Genomic DNA, 23,063 nt, shown 5'->3' with positions numbered 1-23,063 from the left:
GGAAGATGTTTCAACAGATTCACTGTCTTTTTCACACTGTTGTTTAGATGGACTACATAAAAGGATGTCATCCACATACTGCAAAAGAGCGGAGCCTGTGGTTGATTGAAGTTAATCCAGACTAGCTTTGAATCAACAAATGTGGGATCTAAACTCTAGTGCTTCCTCTAAAATAATTTCCTTTCTCAATTTAGAAATGTGTGTGTGTAAGTCACAACACCCATGACACCAAAACGGCTTTCTTTTCTCTACACTCTGCACTATGAGCACACACACCAAATCGGAAAGGCTTTTTTCTCTCTTTTCTACATTATGGACTGTGGGGACACAAAACCGCTCTCTCTCTTTTTTTTTTTTAATCGTGTGCCAGGGCGTTGTCTCACGTATTAGATTATGCTTAAGATACGAATGGGTTTATCAGTCACATCAGAATCCATACATACTGATCCTCCCGTAATAAAATGGTCGGATCTTATCAAACACACTTTGTTTCTTGTGACAATCAAGTCAGCGAAACAGCGTATACACGTCAAGACACTGAATCAAGTTTGCCACAAGAACTCATAAGTTTGGCAGTATTGCTCTGCCGTCAGCAATCATACACCCATTTTATTTTCGTGAGACATGTGCAAGCACCTGTTCATCTACTGTTCTATCACTATGAATTGGTGATCTATTATCAATAAGGATACTTCTACAACTACTATCAAAGTATGTCCGGACTTCTTATGTTGTCAGTTGCTATATATGAATAAGTGGGCAGCTACTGACAAGCATTAAGCATGTCACACAGCCCAAACATATAACATTTCAGGACACACCACACAGTTAACAACCACAGTGAAGCGTGTCAAAGCCCAAACATGTAACATTCAACAGGACACTTACACAACACATTCAAATCAAACAGTCAGACAACATACAAGAACCTATACCCCAGCCGGCATTGCTCCCTGCCTATTTTCCTACAACTCACTATGTGTGCGCACACCTTTATTCACAAACTCTTCAACTTATACTCTTTTACCGAAGCTGCTACAGCTCGATTGGCCAAATACCCTTAGATCCTATTTCGGTGAATTTGACATCTGCCTTGCATGTAACAGATTAGCTGTTTAGCAGTTTTAATTTAGTTTGAGTGAAGGAATTCATTTTATAGCAAAATCCGAAATCGTGAAGAACTCATGAAAGTAAGCTTATTCTCGGATTCCTGAAACTTTAGATTTGCTCTTTCTTTTACTGCAAAGTACAACGTTGTTTTTTTTTTGTTTAAATCTTTCTAGACATGGTAAATATTAAGGACAAAGCAGTTTTCACATAGTTTGAGTGAAGGAATTCATTTTATAGATAAAATCCCAAGAGTCTGCTGAGAAAAGAGAGTGAATGCGAAGTAGACTTTAACACGGCTATGGGAGCGAGCCGAGTGTGGGCTAACCGGGAGAATTGCTTGAAAGAAACGCGACACCGAATGAGCGATCAGAACAAAGCCTCAATACGGGATTCTCGTGGTGTTTTTGTTGCTGCCTTGTCTTTTGCACAGAGTAAAAGACAAGGCAGCCATCGAATAGGGCCCGATTGTTCCTACTTGGTCAGCCGAGGAGCAAGGGGGGGGGAGCAAGCGTCTCAACCAAGCAAAGCTCACCATGGGGAAGGTGGCTATGCCAACTAGCCTGATGCCCTGCTCCCGCAGTGACGGATAATCGTACTCTGGTTTCTCTTCATAACGTACAAGTCTTTCGCCTTTTACTAAAGATTTCTGTGGAGAGCAGCACTAATGAGTTGTTTCTATTTTTGGCAGGCTTTACCTTTGCGGGTGAAGCCCTTTCTGTCTGTGCAAAAGAAATCTTCTTACTGTGCAGAGTGACTTCTCTGAGTAGAGTCGCCTTACTTGTTGCGACTGTGCCGATGTTCGAAGCTGGAGTGCAAAGTTGTTGCTTGAATGGTGCTTGCTGGAGCGTGCGGGAGTGCAAAGTTATACCATTTAAAAGGGCTGAAGAGTGCTCAGTGCAGCGGGTGGGCGACACTCTGGCCACCTTGAAAACCGAGGTTACATCCACTACCAGGGGCAGCCCAAGTTCTGCCGCAAGTGTGGTGAGCATGGGCACCTGGTTGAGGCTTGTACCAAGGTGTTATGTGGGAAGAGCAGAGAAATTGGGCAAACTTTTGGAGAGTGTCCAAATGGCAGGAAATGTAATCTCTGTGGAGAATTAAATCACCTCTTCAGAGATTGCCCTAAATCTTTTGCCAACAAATTAAAGACGGTAAAGCCACAGTCAAGCCAACAAAGAGAAGGACCAAAGGTGGCAGTTGGTGAACAAAGTGAAGAGGTTGACCCAATAAATTCAAACTTCCCGCAAAAAGCTTGGATTGGAAGTGAGGAGCAAAAAGGGGAGGGGCCTGTAGAGGCCTCACCACTCAGTGTTGAAGTCTGTGAGAATTCACAGGCAGAGGGTGGAGCTACGCTAAATGAGGAGGAAGAGCAGACAGGTGAGTCTAGTGAAGATACTCACCTCCCCGAAGGTCAACAGCCGAAGAGGACGGCATCTGAGCCTCTGATTCCCCAGTGGTATCAGAGAAGAGGGGAAGGGTTAGGTCCCTTTCAGACAGTTCTTCAGTGGAAGAACCTAGAGTCTTCCCCTCCGACTCACCAAATGAGGTCTCCTTTTTAACTTCAGCTCTGCAATCGACCCCCAGGGACTCAAAGTTAAATGCAACATTGCGTCAGAGGCCAACATCGAGAGTCCGAAAAGGAAATATAGATCACCCTACTCACTTTTCACCTAAAGAAATGAAGGAAGAGCTAGTTTCCCAAGAAATAACCTGTGTGTAATTTGTTTTGATAACTTAGAAAAACGAAAATGACATACCTACTTTCCTTTATGCTTTTAATGGTTCTCACCTTCTCAACACTAAATGTGAGAAGTGTGAAATCAAAGACAAGAGCCCAGAGTATTTTATCCTTCTTAGACTCCATAAAATCAGATGTGTTTTTAATACAAGAATGTGGACTACCTTTTTTAAAAAAACATAGACAATGGGAGGAAATGTGGCCCCATTTATCGATATGGAGTGGCTCAAATCAAAATAAAAATGATGGTGTGGCCATTCTAATTAAAAATCTGCATGTTCTGGTGAAAGGTAGCACAGTGGTGAGAGACGGACGGGCACTTTTAGCACACTTGAATTTTATGGGGCAAGACTTTAACCTCTTAAATATTTATGGTTTCAATGGAAAAAATGAAAGGTATGACCTTTTAGAAGATATACAGCTTTACATGCTAGGGCAAGTACCTTTAGTTGTAGGAGGGGATTTTAACTGTATCTTGAGCAGGAAAGATAGAAAAAGAGCAGGGGTAGATTTTAAAGTGGATAAGACTTCGATTTTACTTCAGGGCATATGCAGGGATTTTAAGCTTACTGACTGTTTTAAAACCATGCATCCCAGAGAGGAGGGCTTCACCTGGTTTAGTCATGATGGCACCAGAGCCTCTCGCATTGATTATTTCTTTACTAGAGATTGCCCACCCACTGATGTTAGATTAACCCCTGTTTTCTTTTCAGACCACCTTATGCTCTCCTGCACCCTTTCACCCCCTTCTGGTGTGACGGTAGGAAGTGGTCTGTGGAAACTCAACTGTTCCCTGTTGGAGGATGAAATCATAGTCAGTCAGTACAGGGAATGTTATAAAGAGTGGCAGACCCTTCAAGACCTCTACGAAACACATGCACAATGGTGGGAAATGGTGAAGGAAACGACCCAGACTTTTTTTAAACAGCAAGGTAAACGTAAAAAAAGGAAAGAGAATAGATGTATGATGGGACTACATAAACGCTTACAGCGCAACTTTAAACTAAATCAGTGTGGCATAGACTTTAAAGAAGAAATCAAAGATGTCAAAAAGGAAATGTCAGTTTTAGCAGAAATAAAGAGTAAAGGAATTTTTGTAAGAAGCAGGGAGCAGGAAATTGAGGAAGGTGAAAAAGAAAGAAAGTTATAAATAAAAAGGAGTGTAATCAAAATCTAAAAAGAGAAGATGGGTTTTTAACAAAATCCACACAAGAGATGATTGAAACTGTACATACCTTTTATAGTAACATGTACAAAGAGAAACCAGTGCACTTGGAAACATCGGCAGAAATCTTAAAATTCGTTGACAAAACCGTAAAAGAGAATGCACACTTGACACAGAATTTTACTGCTTTAGAGTTAAAAAAATGCCTAACAGGTTTTAAGAGAAGTCGAGCTCCGGGTTTAGACGGGCTTCCTGCAGAATTCTATCTGACCTATTGGGACCTTTTATCATCAGACATTTTAGATGTTTTTAAAGATTTTGAAAAACTCGACCGACTGCCTGACAGTTTTAGAGTGGGAATAGTGACTCTACTTTATAAAAAAAATGATAAGACTGACCTAAAGAATTGGAGGCCCATCACACTTTTAAACTTTGACTGTAAACTTTTTAGCAAGGTTTTAGCGACACGGATGTCCTCTGTTTTAGAGGAGGTAATTCACCCAGACCAAGCTTGTGCCATCTCAGGGAGACAACTCACCGACAGCCTCGTACTGATTCGAGACATCATTGATTACGCTAGAGACAGAAACACCCGGCTTGTCATCTTAAATTTAGACTTTGAAAAAGCATTTGATCGGGTCTCGCATCAATATCTCTTTCAGGTGTTGCAGCCATCGAAAAGGGCCCGATTGTTCCTACTTGGTGAGCTTTGCTTGGTTGAGACGCTTGCCCCCCCCCCCTGCTCCTCGGCTGACCAAGTAGAAACAATCTATTCGATGGCTGCCTTGTCTTTTACTCTGTGCAAAAGACAAGGCAGCCACAAACACCACGGGAACACCGTATTGAGGCTTTGTTCTGACCACTCATTCGGTGTCGCGTTTCTTTCAAGCAATTCTCCCGGTTAGCCCGCACTCGGCTCGCTCCCAGAGCCGTGTTAAAGTCCACTTCGCATTCACTCTCCTTTCTCAATAGATTAAAAGAAAGTTTCATCTTGGGCTCCCTGAAACTTCCATCCTGCACCGCTGTTTGCTTTTTCACAAGAGCAGAGGAGAGCGCACCGTTCCCAGCGGCACTGCAGTACCGGGTCGAGGCTTGGAGTGAACGGAGCAAGCTTCTTTTTCAACTCCTATTCTTAAAAATCCATTTAATATGTTGTTCTCGTATAGAGGACATATTAAACTGATAAGAACAGATACTACACTTGATCTTAGCCAAAAGGCCGAGAAGCGATAACTGTCCACTGTTTCAGGTCCGAGGGCCCTTGCTGGCACAATGCGCACTTGTAGCAGTGTTCTTTTTATGGCCATAGGTGGCCAGAGTGTCACGTTGCACCTCCGCCCACCCGCTGCACTGAGCACTCTTCAGCCCTTTTAAATGGTATAACTTTGCACTCCCGCATGCTCCAGCAAGCACCATTCAAGCAACAACTTTGCACTCCAGCTTCGAACATCGGCACAGTCGCAACAAGTAAGGCGACTCTACTCAGAGAAGTCACTCTGCAAAGTAGCAAGATTTCTTTTGCACAGACAGAAAGGGCTTCACCCGCAAAGGTAAAGCCTGCCAATAATAGAAACAACTCATTAGTGCTGCTCTCCACGGAAGTCTTTAGTAAAAGGCGAAAGACTTGTATGTTATGAAGAGAAACCAAAGTACGATTATCCGTCACTGCGGGAGCAGGGCATCAGGCTAGTTGGTTTAGCCACCTTCCCCATGGTGAGCGAGAATCCCGTATTGAGGCTTTGTTCTGACCGCTCATTCGGTGTCGCGTTTCTTTCAAGCAATTCTCCCGGTTAGCCGACACTCGGCTCGCTCCCATAGCCGTGTTAAAGTCTACTTCGCATTCACTCTCTTTTCTCTGCAGACTCTTGGGATTTTATCTATAAAATGAATTCCTTCACTCAAACTATGTTAAAACTGCTTTGTCGTTCATATTTACCATGTCTAGAAAGATTTAAACAAAAAAAACAACGTTGTACTTTGCAGTAAAAGAAAGAGCAAATCTAAAGTTTCAGGAATCCGAGAATAAGCTTACTTTCAGGAGTGCTTCACGATTTCGGATTTTGCTATAAAATGAATTCCTTCATTCAAACTAAATTAAAACTGCTAAACCGCTAATCTGTTACATGTAAGGCAGATGTCAAATTCACCGAAATAGGATCTAAGGGTATTCGGCCAATCGAGCTGTAGCAGCTTCGGTAAAAGAGTATAAGTTGAAGAGTTTGTGAATAAAGGTGTGCGCACACATAGTGAGCTGTAGGAAAATAGGCAGGGAGCAATGCCGGCTGGGGTATATGTTCTTGTATGTTGTCTGACTGTTTGATTTGAATGTGTTGTGTAAGTGTCCTGTTGAATGTTTGGGCTTTGACACTTCACTGTGGTTGTTAACTGTGTGGTGTGTCCTGAAATGTTATATGTTTGGGCTGTGTGACATGCTTAATGCTTGTCAGTAGCTACCCACTTATTCATATATAGCAACTGACAACATAAGAAGTCCGGACATACTTTGATAGTAGTTGTAGAAGTATCCTTATTGATAATAGATAAACTAATTCATAGTGATAGAACAGTAGATGAACAGGTGCCTGCACGTCTCACGAAAATAAAATGGGTGTATGATTGCTGACGGCAGAGCAATACTGCCAAACTTATGAGTTCTTGTAGCAAACTTGATTCAGTGTCTTGACGTGTATACGCTGTTTCGCTGACTTGATTGTCACAAGAAACAAAGTGTGTTTGATAAGATCCGACCATTTTATTACGGGAGGATCAGTATGTATGGATTCTGATGTGACTGATAAACCCATTCGTATCTTAAGCATAATCTAATACGTGAGACAACGCCCTGGCACACAATCAAAAAAAAAAAAGAGAGAGTGGTTTTGTGTCCCCACAGTCCATAATGTAGAAAAGAGAGAAAAAAGCCTTTCTGATTTGGTGTGTGTGCTCATAGTGCAGAGTGTAGAGAAAAGAGAGAAAAGAAAGCCGTTTTGGTGTCACGGGTGTTGTGACTTACACACACACATTTCTGAATTGAGAAAAGAAATTATTTTAGAGGAAGCAGTAGAGTTTAGATCCCACATTTGTTGATAGGCATTCATTTATTTCTTCACTTCTGATGAAGTTTCAACAATAAACAACAAACTTTGTATTATGAGAAAGAACCAGACTCATTCTTCGGGAATCCGAAAATAAGCACGAATTCGGATTCTCCTATAAAACGAATTAATTAACTCAAACCAAGTTAAGACTGCTTTGTCCTTCATATTTATTCATGTCTAATCAAGTTTCAACGATAAACAACGTTGTACTTTGTAGAATGAGAAAGAACTTCTTCAGCAATAAGCATCTCTCGACATATGACGAAATACAGATTTTGCTATAAAATTCATTTCTTCTATCAGCGTGACTTAAAACTGTTTGTCCTCCTTATTTATCCACTTCAAATCAAGTTTCAACAATTAAAAAAAAATTGTAGTTTGAGAAAGAACAACTTAATCTTCAGCAATCAGTATAAAAAGAGGGTAACAAAAGGTGCAAATGCCAACCATACATCACTAAAAGGTGGAGCGGAAGTATTCAGCTGCAAGTAGGTGTGAATGTTCGACCATAATTTGTAAAAAGTGGGTAAGAAAAGGTTCGAATGCCCGACTAAATATTAACAAAAGCGGGAGGAGAGGTCTTCGGATGAGAGTGGGTGAGAATTTCCTACCATACAAGTATGGTGGAGAGGAAGCTGTGATTGGCCGACAATAGTAAAAAGCAGGTGAGAAAAGGTGCGAATGTCAAAACATACATGATCAAAACAGGGAGCGGAGGTGTTTGGCTGCGACAAGGTGTGAATGTCCACCCATAATTAATGAAAAACGGGCAACAAGTAGGTTCGAATGCCCAACCATACATCATCAAAAGCAGGAGTGGATGTGTTCGGCTTCAAGAAGGTATGAATGTCCATCAATAATTGCTATAAAACATGAAAGAAAATTTTCGAATATCAAACCGCACATAATCATAAGCGGGAGAGGAGGTGTTCCGCTGCAAGAAGGTGTGAATATCCACCCGTAATTACTGAAAAATGGGTAAGAAAAGGTGCGAATGCCCAACCATACATCATCAAAAGCAGGAGTGGATGTGTTCGGCTACAAGAAGGTTTGAATGTCCGACCATAGTTTGTAAAAAGCGGGTAAGAACAGGTTTGTATGCCCGACTGTACACAATCAAAAGAGGGAGCGGAGTTGTTCAGCTACAAGAAGGTGTGAAAGTCCGACCATGGTTTGTAAAAAGCGGGTAAGAACAGGTTCGTATGCCCGAATATACACCATCAAATGTGGGAGCGGAGGTGTTCGGCTGTGAGTAGGTGTGAATCTCCAACCATAATTGCTGAAAAATGTGTTAGAAAAGGTAAGAATGCCGGTCCATACATCATCAAAAGCGGGAGAGGTGGTGTTCGGCTGCAAGTAGGTGTGAATGTCCAGCCATAATTACTCACAAATGTGTAAGAAAAGGTAGTATTGCCAGACCATACATGATCAAAACAGGGAGCGGAGGTGGTTAAGCTGCAAGAAGGTGTTAATGTCCGACTAAAGTTTGTAAAAAGCGGGTAAGAAAAGGTGCGAATGCCCGACAATGTATGAAGTAGTAGAAGAAAGAGCAAAACTGAAGGATCAGGAATCCGAGAATAAGCTTATTTTCTTATGGGCAAGTGGGAACTGCTTTGTCCTTCATATTTATCAATGTGTAGATGGATTTCAACTTCTTCTACTGCAAAGTCCAATGTTTTTCTTTGTTGAAGTCGATCTAGACATTGATGAATATGGAAGGACAAAGCAGTTTTAACTTGGTTTGAGCAAAGCAATTCATTTTATAGCAAAATCCGAAATCGTGCAGAACTCATGAAAGCAGGCTTATACTCGGATTCCTGAAACTTTAGATTTGCTCTTTCTTTTACTGCAAAGTACAACGTTGTTTTTTTGTTTAAATCTTTCTAGACATGGTAAATATGAAGGACAAATCAGTTTTAACATAGTTAGAGTGAAACCCAAATCATGCAGAACTCACGAAAAGCTTTTTCTCGCTTTTCACTGCTTTTTACAAACTTTGGTCGGACGTTCACACCTTCTTGCATCCGAACACCTCCGCTTCCGCTTTTGATGATGTATATTCGGGCATTCGAACCTTTTATTACCCGCTTTTTACAAACCATTGTCGGACTTTCACACCTTCTTATGGCGGAACACCTCCGCTGCCTCTTTTGATGGTGTATGTTCGGGCATTCGAGCCTTTTCTTACCCGCTTTTTACAAACTATGGTCGGACATTCACACCTTCTTGTAGCCAAACACATCCAGTCCTGCTTTTGATGATGTATGGTTGGGCATTCGCACCTTTTTTTTTACCCATTTTTGAGGAATTATGGGTGGACATTCACACCTTCTTGCAGCTGAACACCTCCTCTCCCACTTATGATCATGTGCGGTTGGATATTCGAAATTTTTTTTTCATGTTTTCTAGCAATTATTGATGGACATTCAGACCTTCTTGCAGCTGAACACCTCCGCTCCCTCTTTTGATGGTGTATATTTTGGCATTCGAACCTTTTCTTACCCGCTTTTTACAAACCATGGTCGGACTTTCACACCTTTTAGTAGCCAAACAACTCCGCTCCCGCTATTGATTGTGTACAGTCGGGTATTTTAACCTTTTCTTACCCGCTTTTTACCAATTATGGTCGGACAATCACACCTTCTTTCGGCGGAACACCTCCGCTCCCTGTTTTGATCATTTATGGTCTGGCAATACTACCTTTTCTTACCCGTTTTTAGGTAATTATGGCTGGACATTCACAGCTTCTTGCAGCCGAACACCTCTTCTCCCGCTTTTGATGATGAATTGTCCGGCATTCTTACCTTTTCTAACACATTTTTCAGCAATTATTGTCGGTCATTCACACCTTTCTCATCAGCTTTTTGCAAATTATGATCTGACATTCACACCTACTTGCAGCCGAACACCTCGGCTTCCGCTTTTGATGGTGTATATTTTGGCATTCGAACCTTTTCTTACCCGCTTTTTACAAACCATGGTCGGACTTTCACACCTTCTTTTAGCCGAACAACTCCGCTCCTGCTATTGATTGTGTAGAGTCGGGTAATTTAACCTTTTCTTACCCGCTTTTTACCAACTATGGTCGGACATTCACACCTTCTTACAGCGAAACACCTCCGCTCCCTCTTTTGATTGTGTATGTTCGGGCATTCGAACCTTTTCTTACCCGCCTTTTACAAACTATGGTCGGACATTCAAACCTTCTTGTGGCCGAACACATCCACTTCTGCTTTTGATGATGTATAGTTGGGCATTCATACCTTTTCTTACCCATTTTTCAGTAATTATTGGTGGACATTCAGACCTTCTTGCAGCTGAATACCTCCGCTCCCGCTTTTGATGGTGTATAGTCGGGCTTTGGAGGCTTTTCTTCAACGGTGTTTACAAATTATGGTTGCGGAACACCTCCGCTCCCTGTTTTGATAATTTATGGTCTGGCAATACTACCTTTTCTTACCCGTTTTTAGGTGATTATGGCTGGACATTCACAGCTTCTTGCAGCCGAACACCTCTTCTCCCGCTTTTGATGATGAATGGTCCGGCATTCTTACCTTTTCTAACACATTTTTCAGCAATTATTGTCGGTCATTCACACCTTTCTCATCAGCTTTTTGCAAATTATGATCTGACATTCACACCTACTTGCAGCCGAACACCTCGGCTTCCGCTTTTGATGGTGTATATTTTGGCATTCGAACCTTTTCTTACCCGCTTTTTACAAACCATGGTCGGACTTTCACACCTTCTTTTAGCCGAATAACTCCGCTCCCGCTATTGATTGTGTAGAGTCGGGTATTTTAACCTTTTCTTACCCGCTTTTTACCAACTATGGTCGGACATTCACACCTTCTTACAGCGGAACACCTCCGCTCCCTCTTTTGATGGTGTATGTTCTGGCATTCGAACCTTTTCTTACCGACTTTTTACAAACTATGCTCGGACATTCACACCTTCTTGCAGCGAAACACCTCCGCTCCCTCTTTTGATTGTGTATGTTCGGGCATTCAAACCTTTTCTTACCCGCCTTTTACAAACTATGGTCTGACATTCAAACCTTCTTGTGGCCGAACACATCCACTTCTGCTTTTTATGATGTATAGTTGGGCATTCACACCTTTTCTTACCCATTTTTCAGTAATTATTGGTGGACATTCAGACCTTCTTGCAGCTGAACACCTCTGCTCCCGCTTTTGATGGTGTATAGTCGGGCTTTCGAGGCTTTTCTTCAACGGTGTTTACAAATTATTGTTGGAAATTCAGACCTTGCAGCCGAACACCTCCGCTCCCTCTTTTGATCATACATTGTCGGGCATTCGCACCTTGTCTTACCCGCGTTTTACAAACCATGGTCGGACTTTCACACCTTCTTGTAGCCGAACAACTCCGCTCCCGCTATTGATTGTGTACAGTCGGGTATTTTAACCTTTTCTTACCCGCTTTTTACCAATTATGGTCGGACATTCACACCGTCTTACAGCGGAACACCTCCGCTCCCTCTTTTGATGGTGTATGTTCGGGCATTCGAACTTTTTCTTACCCACTTTTTACAAACTATGGTCGGACATTCAAACCTTCTTGTAGCAGAACACATCCACTTCTTCTTTTGATGATGTATGGTTGGGCATTCGCACCTTTTCTTACCCATTTTTCAGGAATTATGGGTGGACATTCACACCTACTTGCAGTCGAACAGCTCTGCTCCCACTTTTGATTGTTTGGTTGGATATTCGAACCTTTTCTTAACTGCTTTTTACAAACTTTGGTCGGACATTCACACCTTCTTGCAGCCGAACACCTCCGCTTCCGCTTTTGATGGTATATATTCGGGCATTCGAACCTTTTCTTACCCGCTTTTTACCAACTATGGTCGGACATTCGCACCATCTTACAGCGGAATACCTCCGCTCCCTCTTTTGATGGTGTATGTTCGGGCATTCGCACCTTTTCTTACCTGCTTTTTACAAACTTTGGTCGGACGTTCACACCTTCTTGCAGCCGAACACCTCCGCTTCCGCTTTTGATGGTATATATTCGGGCATTCGAACCTTTTTTTACCCGCTTTTTACCAACTATGGTCGGACATTCGCACCATCTTACAGCGGAACACCTCTACTCCCGCTTTTGATGATGAATGGTCTGGCATTCTTACCTTTTCTAACACATTTTTCAGCAAAGCGTCCTTTGAGTGAAGGAATATATTTCCCCATTCCAAGTCTGAGAATGGGAAACAGTAGTGAAAAAATATGTGCGCCTACTTTATTGGCTGTGTCGCTCACTCCAGAGCAATTCGATTTTTTTAATGTTTGTGGTGCTCGCCCTCACATTTCCTTGGCCAAACCTACACACTGGCATTGACAAGGTGTGGGAGAGTTTGTTGCTACATGTCAGAAAGAAACAGATTGGACCGTTTCACCTGCTGATCCAAATTTGATGTTTTCTGAACGATTGTCAGCATACAAAAAAACATTTTTGAGTACAATGCATTGTCAAAGAACTGTGGAATTAATTCCTACCACAGAATCACATTTTTCAGCAACTTTTGTTGGTCATTCACACCTTTCTCATCAGCTTTTTGCAAATTATGATCTGACATTCACACCTACTTGCAGCCGAACACCTCGGCTTCCGCTTTTGATGGTGTATATTTTGGCATTCGAACCTTTTCTTACCCGCTTTTTACAAACCATGGTCGGACTTTCACACCTTCTTTTAGCCGAACAACTCCGCTCCCGCTATTGATTGTGTAGAGTCGGGTATTTTAACCTTTTCTTACCGGCTTTTTACCAACTATGGTCGGACATTCACACCTTCAACATGCCCTTCAATGTCCACAATTTTGGCGTCACGAACAGGATCCCTCGACTGGTGTCTCTGGACCGGACCGCAGTGCATGGCCAGCCTGGACTGAAGTAGCTGTTCCAGCCTCATACCTCCAAGGCCTTTTCTGAGAGAGAGGACTGGCAGGTCCTTTTCCTGAATACCAGCGCTCGGATCATTTTTTAAATATGATAGTCTGAGACGATAGGACTGCTTTTTAGTTTTTATTTGAATAAAAGAGGGTTTCCCGGTTGTGTCATTAGTGAGACAGAGATTTCATGGGTAAGTGAAACTTTTGAAGCAGTCCGAAGAAGTGTGAAGTACTCCGAAGAAGTGTGAGTACAGATTAAAGGTCCTCATTGGAGACGTCCTTTGAGTGAAGGAATATATTTCCCCATTCCAAGTCTGAGAATGGGAAACAGTAGGTCTCAGACTTTTGACCCTACCGGGGGACCTAAGTATGTTGAAATGAAAAAGAAATATGGTCCAGAGGTTTTCCACCTGAAGGTTCTTTTAGTATGTTAGAAATAAGAAAATTAGAAGAAAAGTTTTGCAAATATGAGAAAGAGATGAAGCAAAAAAAAAGAAAATTAAGTTTAAATAAGAAGTAAGAAAGGTATAGAATGTTGGAAAAAATAAAGTGTATTAAGAGAAAGAAAGGAAAATGTTAAACAAATGCCATGACGGAATGATGATAATAATTTAGTATGTGGACGAAAACATAATTCAGCTCTGATTAAGACTGAATCTTCTTTTAAACCACCACCATATTCCACTGATAACACTTTTTCTCCTTCTGCACCTCTTTACCCCACCCTGAGCGCTCTCGCTGTGCCGGATCCAGACCTGGACTCCTGCCCTCCACAACGCCTGCAACAACAACAGCCAGCCCTGCCACAAGCCTCTGGCTCTCGGGAAGAAGGGACTTCTTCCATCCTCCCTCGGGAAGAAATTCCATCATTCTCACAACATCAGTTACATAGGTCTGATGATGAGGAAAAGGAAGACGTTTGGTTCTCCAGCGTACCTGCCCAAGAACTTTTAACGCAAGTGACAAAAATCCTTTACCCACAATCTGGACTTCAGAGATCTAAACGTGAGAAAAAACAAAACCAGATTCAAACCATGCCTATGGTTAAAGTTGCAGTTCCCACTGGACCATTACTGGTTTATCGACCCTGGACTGAGACTGACATCATGGAAGCATAACAATGCTTACCAGATCCAGAGATTTCTGGACCCCATTTTGCTGACGAGTTGCGAGATTTCTGCGCACAATTCTGCCCGACCGGGGTTGAATTGCGTCGCATATTGGCAAAAAAGTTCAAACTGACCGACCTCTGCAAAATAGAGGCCAGTATGCTACAACTGGATTTGCGACCTACCAACAGTGAACGAGGACATAATGATAACGCTCAATATGAAGCAGCCATCCAAAGACTGTGTCAAGCCATCACCACTCAATTTCCAACCAAAATCAATATGTCCCACATTTACACCTGCAAACAGAAACCCGGTGAAGGGACTGATGATTTTGTACACCGCATCCTTGAGGAAGTCAGCAAGCACAGCGGTCATCAGAGACCAAGGGATTTGGGTAATGAATCAGGACCATGGGAGAGTATTGCATGCAATGCAATAATTAAAGGCCTCATGCCAGATGTCGCCACTGAAGTAAAGAACATTTACGTGGGATGGTGTGAGGGTCCTCGTTTGGCTGACGTTCGCCGATATGCTCGCCATGCTCATAACCAAGTTGAGACGCGTAAGACAACCAAAAGGGACAAGTGTGAAAAGGAGCTGCATTTGGCAGCCATGACCATGTATTACGCAGTTGGTGTAAACAGAGGACGAGGCCGAAGTTGAAGACGTGGACGTGTGGGAGAGGAGGTCGAAATGGGCCACGCCAGAGCTATGATCCGAATATTTGTTTTTACTGTGGCTGTGTCCACAGCTGAAAAGTGATGAAATTGGGCAAAAGGCTGACTGAGGGTGGGAGGCAGGTTCTGGACGTCACGCGGCAGCGGAGCCTCCACTAATGGGTGATAGCACAAACACACTCACACATTTTTCCTGCTCTGTGTAGTGAAGAAACGCTTGCCGACTGTGATTCACGTAGTAAAGTTTTGTATGCTAGTTCCGTCCTAGAGCAAAGATATTTCTCTCAGAATATAGGAACTTATGTTCATCAGTAGTGACGTCAGGGGAGGTTGATTGTCCTCCAAAGTTAAGTGGAAACCACGTTTACTCTATGTCTGCATCAGGCCAGGTTGTGAAGGAGAAAATGACATCGCCCATTGCGTGTGTCACTCCCGATGGGCTCTCCTTCAAACACTCATTTTTGTTATCAGAGTTGTGTCCCATTAACCTGATGGGCTGTGATCTCATGTGTAAATTAGGCATTATTTTAACTTCTACACCAGAGGGTGTTAACGTTATGTTACAGCCTGACAAAGTTTTTACAGCAGTGCAGTTTGATTCATCTGCACTTACATATGCTTATGAGTGGAAACTTCCCAGCTCTCCTTTTTCACAACAACTAGTGGAAGAAGCAAAAGCGTTAGTTTCACCCCTTTCTGATTTCATGCAACCTGCTGATTTGCACTGAACATCACACATTTCTTTGGGGCCTGACAATGACTATGAGAAGAAGTGAAAAAATATGTGCGCCTACTTTATTGGCTGTGTCGCTCACTCCAGAGCAATTCGATTTTTTTAATGTTTGTGGTACTCGCCCTCACATTTCCTTGGCCAAACCTACACACTGGCATTGACAAGGTGTGGGAGAGTTTGTTGCTACATGTCAGAAAGAAACGGATTGGACCGTTTCACCTGCTGATCCAAATTTGATGTTTTCTGAACGATTGTCAGCATACAAAAAAACATTTTTGAGTACAATGCATTGTCAAAGAACTGTGGAATTAATTCCTACCACAGAATCACATTTTGAAGCATGTTTTTAATCTGAAAAAGATTTGTCTTCGATACCCATGTTGGCTGAAGTGCCCAATGATCTTTGGGCGAAGAGCAAATATGATGTGGGGTTGTTTATTGTTGAAACTAGATTAGAAATAGATAAATATGAAGGACAAAGCAGTTTGAACTTGGTTTGAGAGAAGGAATTAATTTTATTGCAAAATCCGAATTCATGCATAACTCGTCAAATAGATAGTGAAGTGTCGTTCGTGAGCGATTCGTTCGATATGAACAAATTTTTTATATGACTCGGGAGTAACGAGTTGTCTCAGTGAGTGATTCGTTCATTTTCATGCAGTACCCTTCCTCACCACATGGCAGGCGGCAGCTTCATAAGCTCAGTCAGCAGGACAGGAAACAGTATTGATTCGTTCATGACTCAACTCCTCGACTGACGGGTCCTCGCACAGGAAACAGTATTGATTAGTTTACGACTCAACTCCTTGGGTCTTCGTTCATTTGTCACGTTTTAAATTCTACGTTTCATTTGACAGGCTGAAGAGCAGTAGGCACAACAGTTCGTTCACAAACCGCATCGTTAATCTCATAGACTATTCTACCATCAACAACTTGGAAACCACAATCGACTCTCTAGATGCAGAAAAAGCATTTAATGGAGGGAACTGGAAATTTTTATTCGCAGCATAAAACAAATTCGGGTTTGGGTCACACTTCATCAACTGGATAAGGATATTATATAGCTCCCCAAATGCAAGTGTCAGGACAAATGATCAAACTTCTCCAAGCTTCAGTCTGCAGAGAGGTACAAGACAGGGTTGCTCACTTTCTCCCTCACTTTTTGCTATTTTCATCAAACCTTTAGCAGCTGCTATCAGACAAGATAGAAATATTAAAGGCATCCAACCCCAAAATATTGAGCATAAAATAAGTCTTTATGCTGATGATGTATTATTTTTCCTTCAGAACTCAGAGACGTCTCTCACTCACACGATCACACTCATAAATAAATTCTCGGCACTTTCTGACTACTCTATCAAATGGTCTAAGACCACAGTTCTGCCCATTAACTGTAGGGTCCAGAATATACCTGCGATCACTTTACAGTCAGGAAATATTAGATATTTAGGCATAAACATTTCCTCCAGGCTCCCAGAGCTAACAAAGCTAAATTATGTGCAATTATTAAAGAGAGTAGAGGACGATCTCTCTCGTTGGAAGTCCTTACCTATATCACTTATGGGGAGAGTTACAACCATTAAAATGATGATACTACCAAAAGTTAACTATTTGTTCTCAATGATCCCCATAAAACCATTTGCTACTTGGTTTAAGTCACTAGATTCATGCATCTCCAAATTTCTGTGGAAAAACAAACCACCACGTATTAGTTTAAAAACCCTACAGAAGACCAAGGACAGTGGTGGATTAGATTTACCTAATTTTCAGCACTATTCCTTAGCCAATAGGTTACAATATATATCAAAATGGTTTAAACCTTGTTGTTGTCACAGTTCCCAGAGACGTTGTAATCGTTGAGGATTCTATATTCACCCCCTCATTAGAGGCACGTGTTGCAGATTGATGACACTGAATCTTCTTCTCTGTTCATTGCTGGCATCATTCCCAGCATCGTAAGTGTTCGTGGCATTGTTAGCCTCTTCTTCTGGATCTTGATATCGAGCATCCTTTTGTATTTCTGGTTTGTAAGTCCTCTCTCTTCGTTCACCGGAGTCTTCGTCTCTTTGTCCTTGAGTTTGGTGATTTTTTCTTCTTTTGATGCCTTGACACAGTGTGACAGGTGATACCACGTGGGAGATCCTTTAACTTGGACTGCTGTCCCTGTGCTGCGAAATGGCTGTGCTGCTCAAATGGTCTCTCCTTCATCATATACACAGTTATTTATACATCACCTTCCACCATGAAGCGTTGTCCCTTTTTGTTTCTCTCTTTGTTCTTAAAATGCTGTTATGCATGTCTAAACCAATCCATTAAACTAGATCATTTTAGCAGTAAAGCGATCTACAATGTGCTTGGTCGCAAAGCTGCTCATCTGTGGTAAACAGCTCTTCAGAAAGGCATTCTTCAATTGATTTCACTAATTTTATGTAATAATTTTGTGATTTCCTACAAAACTACACTTCTTCTCCCATCTGTCTGAGTATTTAATATTGTCTGGGTCCCGTTAAAACATGTATTTTTCCCATCTAATTCCTTGTTTGCTTTAAAACAAGTATTCCCCATTTTCTATCCCTTCAGTAGCCAACCAGTTTGTATGGAGTACACTGGAGCAACTTGACTGATCAGTAAAACACTGCTTTTGTTGTCACCGCAAGGCTTCCCCCGTCGGTTGTTTCACTGAGACACTACTGAGTAACTACAACTCAACACAGTTTATACACATAACATTCATATACATACTAACAAACAAACAAACAATAATTTATCGCAATTTTCTCATCTCTGTTTGAACGTACACCCAGGTAAATATTCCTGTAGTCTTCTCATACCGACTATGGACCCATTCATTGTTTAACTTCACTGTTTTGCAAATCCTAATTGAATATTACACATTGACATTGAACTTTACTGGATAAGCAGGTCTTCATTGCATTCAGCAGCCTATATGTGAGCATCTATGTGTAAGCTGTTCTTCTTTGCATTTATCAGCAGCAAGCAATTCTTCACTGCACATGCATATGTAAATAGTAAAACAATTCCAATGTGTTAGCGAAACCTTCTATATCACAGTGGTTTCTAAGATCTATTTTAAGTTCTTTGCCATCAGTGAGATGACATAGTTTACAAAGCCCTTATTTACAAAATACCCTTAGATCCTATTTCGGTGAATTTGACATCTGCCTTGCATGTAACAGATTAGCGGTTTAGCAGTTTAAATTTAGTTTGAGTGAAGGAATTCATTTTATAGCAAAATCCAAAATCGTGAAGAACTCATGGAAGTAAGCTTATTCTCGGATTCTTGAAACTTTAGATTTGCTCTTTCTTTTACTGCAAAGTACAACGTTGAGCAGCACTAATGAGTTGTTTCTATTTTTGGCAGGCTTTACCTTTGCGGATGAAGCCCTTTCTGTCTGTGCAAAAGAAATTTTGTTACTGTGCAGAGTGACTTCTCTGAGTAGAGTCGCCTTACTTGTTGCGACTGTGCCGATGTTCGAAGCTGGAGTGCAAAGTTGTTGCTTGAATGGTGCTCGCTGGAGCGTGCGGTAGTGTAAAGTTATACCATTTAAAAGGGCTGAAGAGTGCTCAGTGCAGCGGGTGGGCGGAGGTGCAAAGTGACACTATGGCCATAAAAAGAACACCGCTACAAGTGCGCATTGTGCCAGGAAGGGCCCTCGAACGTGAACCAGTGGACAGTTATCGCTTCTCGGCCTTTTGGCTAAGATCAAGTGTAGTATCTGTACTTATCAGTTTAATGTCTGATGTGTCCTCTATGCAAGGACTACATATTAAATGGATTTGTATCAATAGGAGTTGAAAAAGGAGCTTGCTCCGTTCACTCCAAGCATCGACTTGGTACTGCAGTGCCGCTGGGAACGGTGCGCTCTCCTCTGCTCTTGTGAAAAAGCAAACAGCGGTGCAGGATGGAAGTTTCTTTTAATCTGCTGAGAAAAGAGAGTGAATGCGAAGCAGACTTTAACACGGCTCTGGGAGCGAGCCGTGTGCGGGCTAACCGGGAGAATTGCTTGAAAGAAATGCGACACCGAATGAGCGGTCAGAACAAAGCCTCAATACGGTGTTCCTGTGGTGTTTTTATAAAAAAAAAGGTGTGAATGCCCCATAGAAAACTAAAAGGTGGAGCGGAAGTGTTCGGCTGCAAGAAGGTGTGAATGTCCGACTATATTTGGTGAAAAGCAGGTGAAGCAAGGTCTGAAGGCCAACCTTACATCATCAAAAGCGAGATCAGAGGTTTTTGGCTGCAAGAAGGCCATAGTTTGCCAAAAGCGGGTAAGGTGCGAATGACCGACTAAATATCAACAAAAGTGGGGGCGGAGGTCTTCGGATGCAAGTGGGTGTGAATATCCCACCATACAAGTATGGTGGAGAGGAAGCTGTGAATGGCCGACCATAGTTTGCAAAAAGCGGGTGAGAAAAGGTGCGAATGTCCAACCATACATGATCAAAACAGGGAGCGGAGGTGTTTGGCTGCGACAAGGTGTGAATGTCCACCCATAATTAATGAAAAGCGGGCAACAAGTAGGTTCGAATGCCCAACCATACATCATCAAAAGCAGGAGTGGATGTGTTCGGCTACAAGAAGGTTTGAATGTCCGAGCATAGGTTGTAAAAAGCGGGTAAGAAAAGGTTCGAATGCCCGAACATACACCATCAAAAGAGGGAGCGGAGGTGTTCCGCTGTAAGACGGTGTGAATGTCCGACCATATTTGGTAAAAAGTGGGTATGAAAAGGTTCGAATGCCCAAATTCGGCTGCAAAAAACTGTGTTCGGCTGCAAAAAGGTGTGAATGTTTGACTAAAGTTTGTAAAAAGCGGGTAAGACAAGGTGCGAATGCCTGACAATGTATGATCAAAAGCGGAAGAAGAGGTGTTCAGCTGCAAGAAGGTCTAAATGTCCATCATTAATTGCTAGAAAACATGAAAGAAAATTTTCGAAAATCAATCCGCACATGATCATAAGTGGGAGAGGAGGTGTTCAGCTGCAAGAAGGTGTGAATGTCCTACCATAATTGCTGAAAAATGTGTTAGAAACAGTAAGAATCCCGGACCATACATCATCAAAAGCTAGAGAGGTGGTGTTCGGTTGCAAGTAGGTGTGAGTGTCTGACTAAAGTTGAAATATATTAACAAAAGCGGGAGGAGAGGTCTTCGGATGAGTGGTTGAGAATTTTCAACTATAATCTATAAAATGCGGTGAAAAAAAAGGTGTGATAGAAACCTAAAAGGTGGAGCGGAAGTGTTCGGCTGCAAGAAGGTGTGAATGTCCGTCTATAGTTGGTGAAAAGCAGGAAAAGCAAGGTCTTATTGCCCAATCTTACATCATCAAAAGCGAGATCAGAGGTGTTTGGCTGCAAGAAAACGGGTAAGGTGTGAATGACCGACTAAATATCAACAAAAGTGGGGGCGGAGGTCTTCGGATGCAAGTGGGTGTGAATATCCCACCATACAAGTATGGTGGAGAGGAAGCTGTGAATGGCCGACCATAGTTTGCAAAAAGCGGGTGAGAAAAGGTGCGAATGTCCAACCATACATGATCAAAACAGGGAGCGGAGGTGTTTGGCTGCGACAAGGTGTGAATGTCCACCCATAATTAATGAAAAGCGGGCAACAAGTAGGTTCGAATGCCCAAACATACATCAACAAAAGCAGGAGTGGATGTGTTTGGCTACAAGAAGGTTTGAATGTCCGAGCATAGTTTGTAAAAAGCGGGTAAGAAAAGGTGCGAATGCCCGACAATGGATGATCAAAAGAGGGAGTGGAGGTTTTCGGCTACAAGAAGGTATGAATGTCCGACCATAGTTTGTAAAAAGCGGGTGAGAAAAGGTGCGAATGTCCAACCATACATGATCAAAACAGGGAGCGGAGGTGTTTGGCTGCGACAAGGTGTGAATGTCCACCCATAATTAATGAAAAGCGGGCAACAAGTAGGTTCGAATGCCCAAACATACATCAACAAAAGCAGGAGTGGATGTGTTTGGCTACAAGAAGGTTTGAATGTCCGAGCATAGTTTGTAAAAAGCGGGTAAGAAAAGGTGCGAATGCCCGACAATGGATGATCAAAAGAGGGAGTGGAGGTTTTCGGCTACAAGAAGGTATGAATGTCCGACCATAGTTTGTAAAAAGCGGGTAAGAAAAGGTGCGAATGCCCGAACATACACCATCAAAAGAGGGAGCGGAGGTGTTTCGCTGTAAGATGGTGCGAATGTCCGACCGGTAAAAAGCGGGTAAGAAAAGGTTCGAATGCCCGAATATATACCATCAAAAGCGGAAGCGGAGGTATTCGGCTGCAAGAAGGTGTGAACGTCCGACCAAAGTTTGTAAAAAGCAGTTAAGAAAAGGTTCGAATATCCAACCAAACATAATCAAAAGTGGGAGGAGAGCTGTTCGACTGCAAGTAGGTGTGAATGTCCACCCATAATTCCTGAAAAATGGGTAAGAAAAGGTGCGAATATCCAACCATACATCATCAAAAGAAGAAATGGATGTGTTCTGCTACAAGAAGGTTTGAATGTCCGAACATAGTTTGTAAAAAGTGGGTAAGAAAAAGTTCGAATGCCCGAACATACACCATCAAAAGAGGGAGCGGAGGTGTTCCGCTGTAAGACGGTGTGAATGTCCGAGCATAATTGGTAAAAAGCGGGTAAGAAAAGGTTAAAATACCCGACTCTACACAATCAATAGCGGGAGCGGAGTTGTTCGGCTAAAAGAAGGTGTGAAAGTCCGACCATGGTTTGTAAAAAGCGGGTAAGAAAAGGTTCGAATGCCAAAATATACACCATCAAAAGCGGAATCCGAGGTGTTCGGCTGCAAGTAGGTGTGAATGTCAGATCATAATTTGCAAAAAGCTGATGAGAAAGGTGTGAATGACCGACAATAATTGCTGAAAAATGTGTTAGAAAAGGTAAGAATGCCGGACCATTCATCATCAAAAGCGGGAGAAGAGGTGTTCCGCTGTAAGATGGTGTGAATGTCCGACCATAGTTGGTAAAAAGCGGGTAAGAAAAGGTTCGAATGCCCGAATATACACCATCAAAAGCGGAAGCGGAGGTGTTCGGCTGCAAGAAGGTGTCAACGTCCGACCAAAGTTTGTAAAAAGCAGGTAAAAAAAGGTGCGAATGCCCGAACATACACCATCAAAAGAGGGAGCGGAGGTGTTCCGCTTTAAGATGGTGTGAATGTCCGACCATAGTTGGTAAAAAGCGGGTAAGAAAAGGTTCGAATGCCCGAATATATACCATCAAAAGCGGAAGCGGAGGTGTTCAGCTGCAAGAAGGTGTGAACGTCCGACCAAAGTTTGTAAAAAGCAGTTAAGAAAAGGTTCGAATATCCAACCAAACATAATCAAAAGTGGGAGCAGAGCTGTTCGACTGCAAGTAGGTTTGAATGTCCACCCATAATTCCTGAAAAATGGGTAAGAAAAGGTGCGAATGCCCAACCATACATCATCAAAAGAAGAAGTGGTGGTGTTCTGCTACAAGAAGGTTTGAATGTCCGACCATAGT

General features: G+C 42.3%; 4 non-coding genes across 4 annotated transcripts; 2 read left to right on the top strand and 2 right to left on the bottom strand.

Annotated features, from left to right (window-relative positions):
• The first annotated feature begins 1,702 nt into the window (after positions 1-1,702).
• LOC140286080 (U5 spliceosomal RNA) lies at positions 1,703-1,816 on the top strand. Its single transcript, XR_011910973.1, has one exon. It is a non-coding gene; the product is annotated as a U5 spliceosomal RNA (small nuclear RNA).
• A 3,244-nt stretch (positions 1,817-5,060) lies between these two features.
• On the bottom strand, positions 5,061-5,244 carry LOC140286061 (U2 spliceosomal RNA). The gene has a single exon (XR_011910968.1). It is a non-coding gene; the product is annotated as a U2 spliceosomal RNA (small nuclear RNA).
• Positions 5,245-5,552: 308 nt separating this feature from the next.
• Positions 5,553-5,666, bottom strand: LOC140286082 (U5 spliceosomal RNA). Its single transcript, XR_011910975.1, has one exon. It is a non-coding gene; the product is annotated as a U5 spliceosomal RNA (small nuclear RNA).
• A 13,576-nt stretch (positions 5,667-19,242) lies between these two features.
• LOC140286057 (U2 spliceosomal RNA) lies at positions 19,243-19,433 on the top strand. Its single transcript, XR_011910964.1, has one exon. It is a non-coding gene; the product is annotated as a U2 spliceosomal RNA (small nuclear RNA).
• The last annotated feature ends 3,630 nt before the right edge of the window (positions 19,434-23,063 follow it).

Source organism: Leuresthes tenuis, unplaced genomic scaffold, assembly GCF_036924035.1.
Source record: "Leuresthes tenuis unplaced genomic scaffold, fLeuTen1.0.hap1 SCAF_71, whole genome shotgun sequence".
Classification (NCBI taxonomy): domain Eukaryota; kingdom Metazoa; phylum Chordata; class Actinopteri; order Atheriniformes; family Atherinopsidae; genus Leuresthes; species Leuresthes tenuis.
This window is presented reverse-complemented; position numbering and strand designations above follow the sequence as displayed.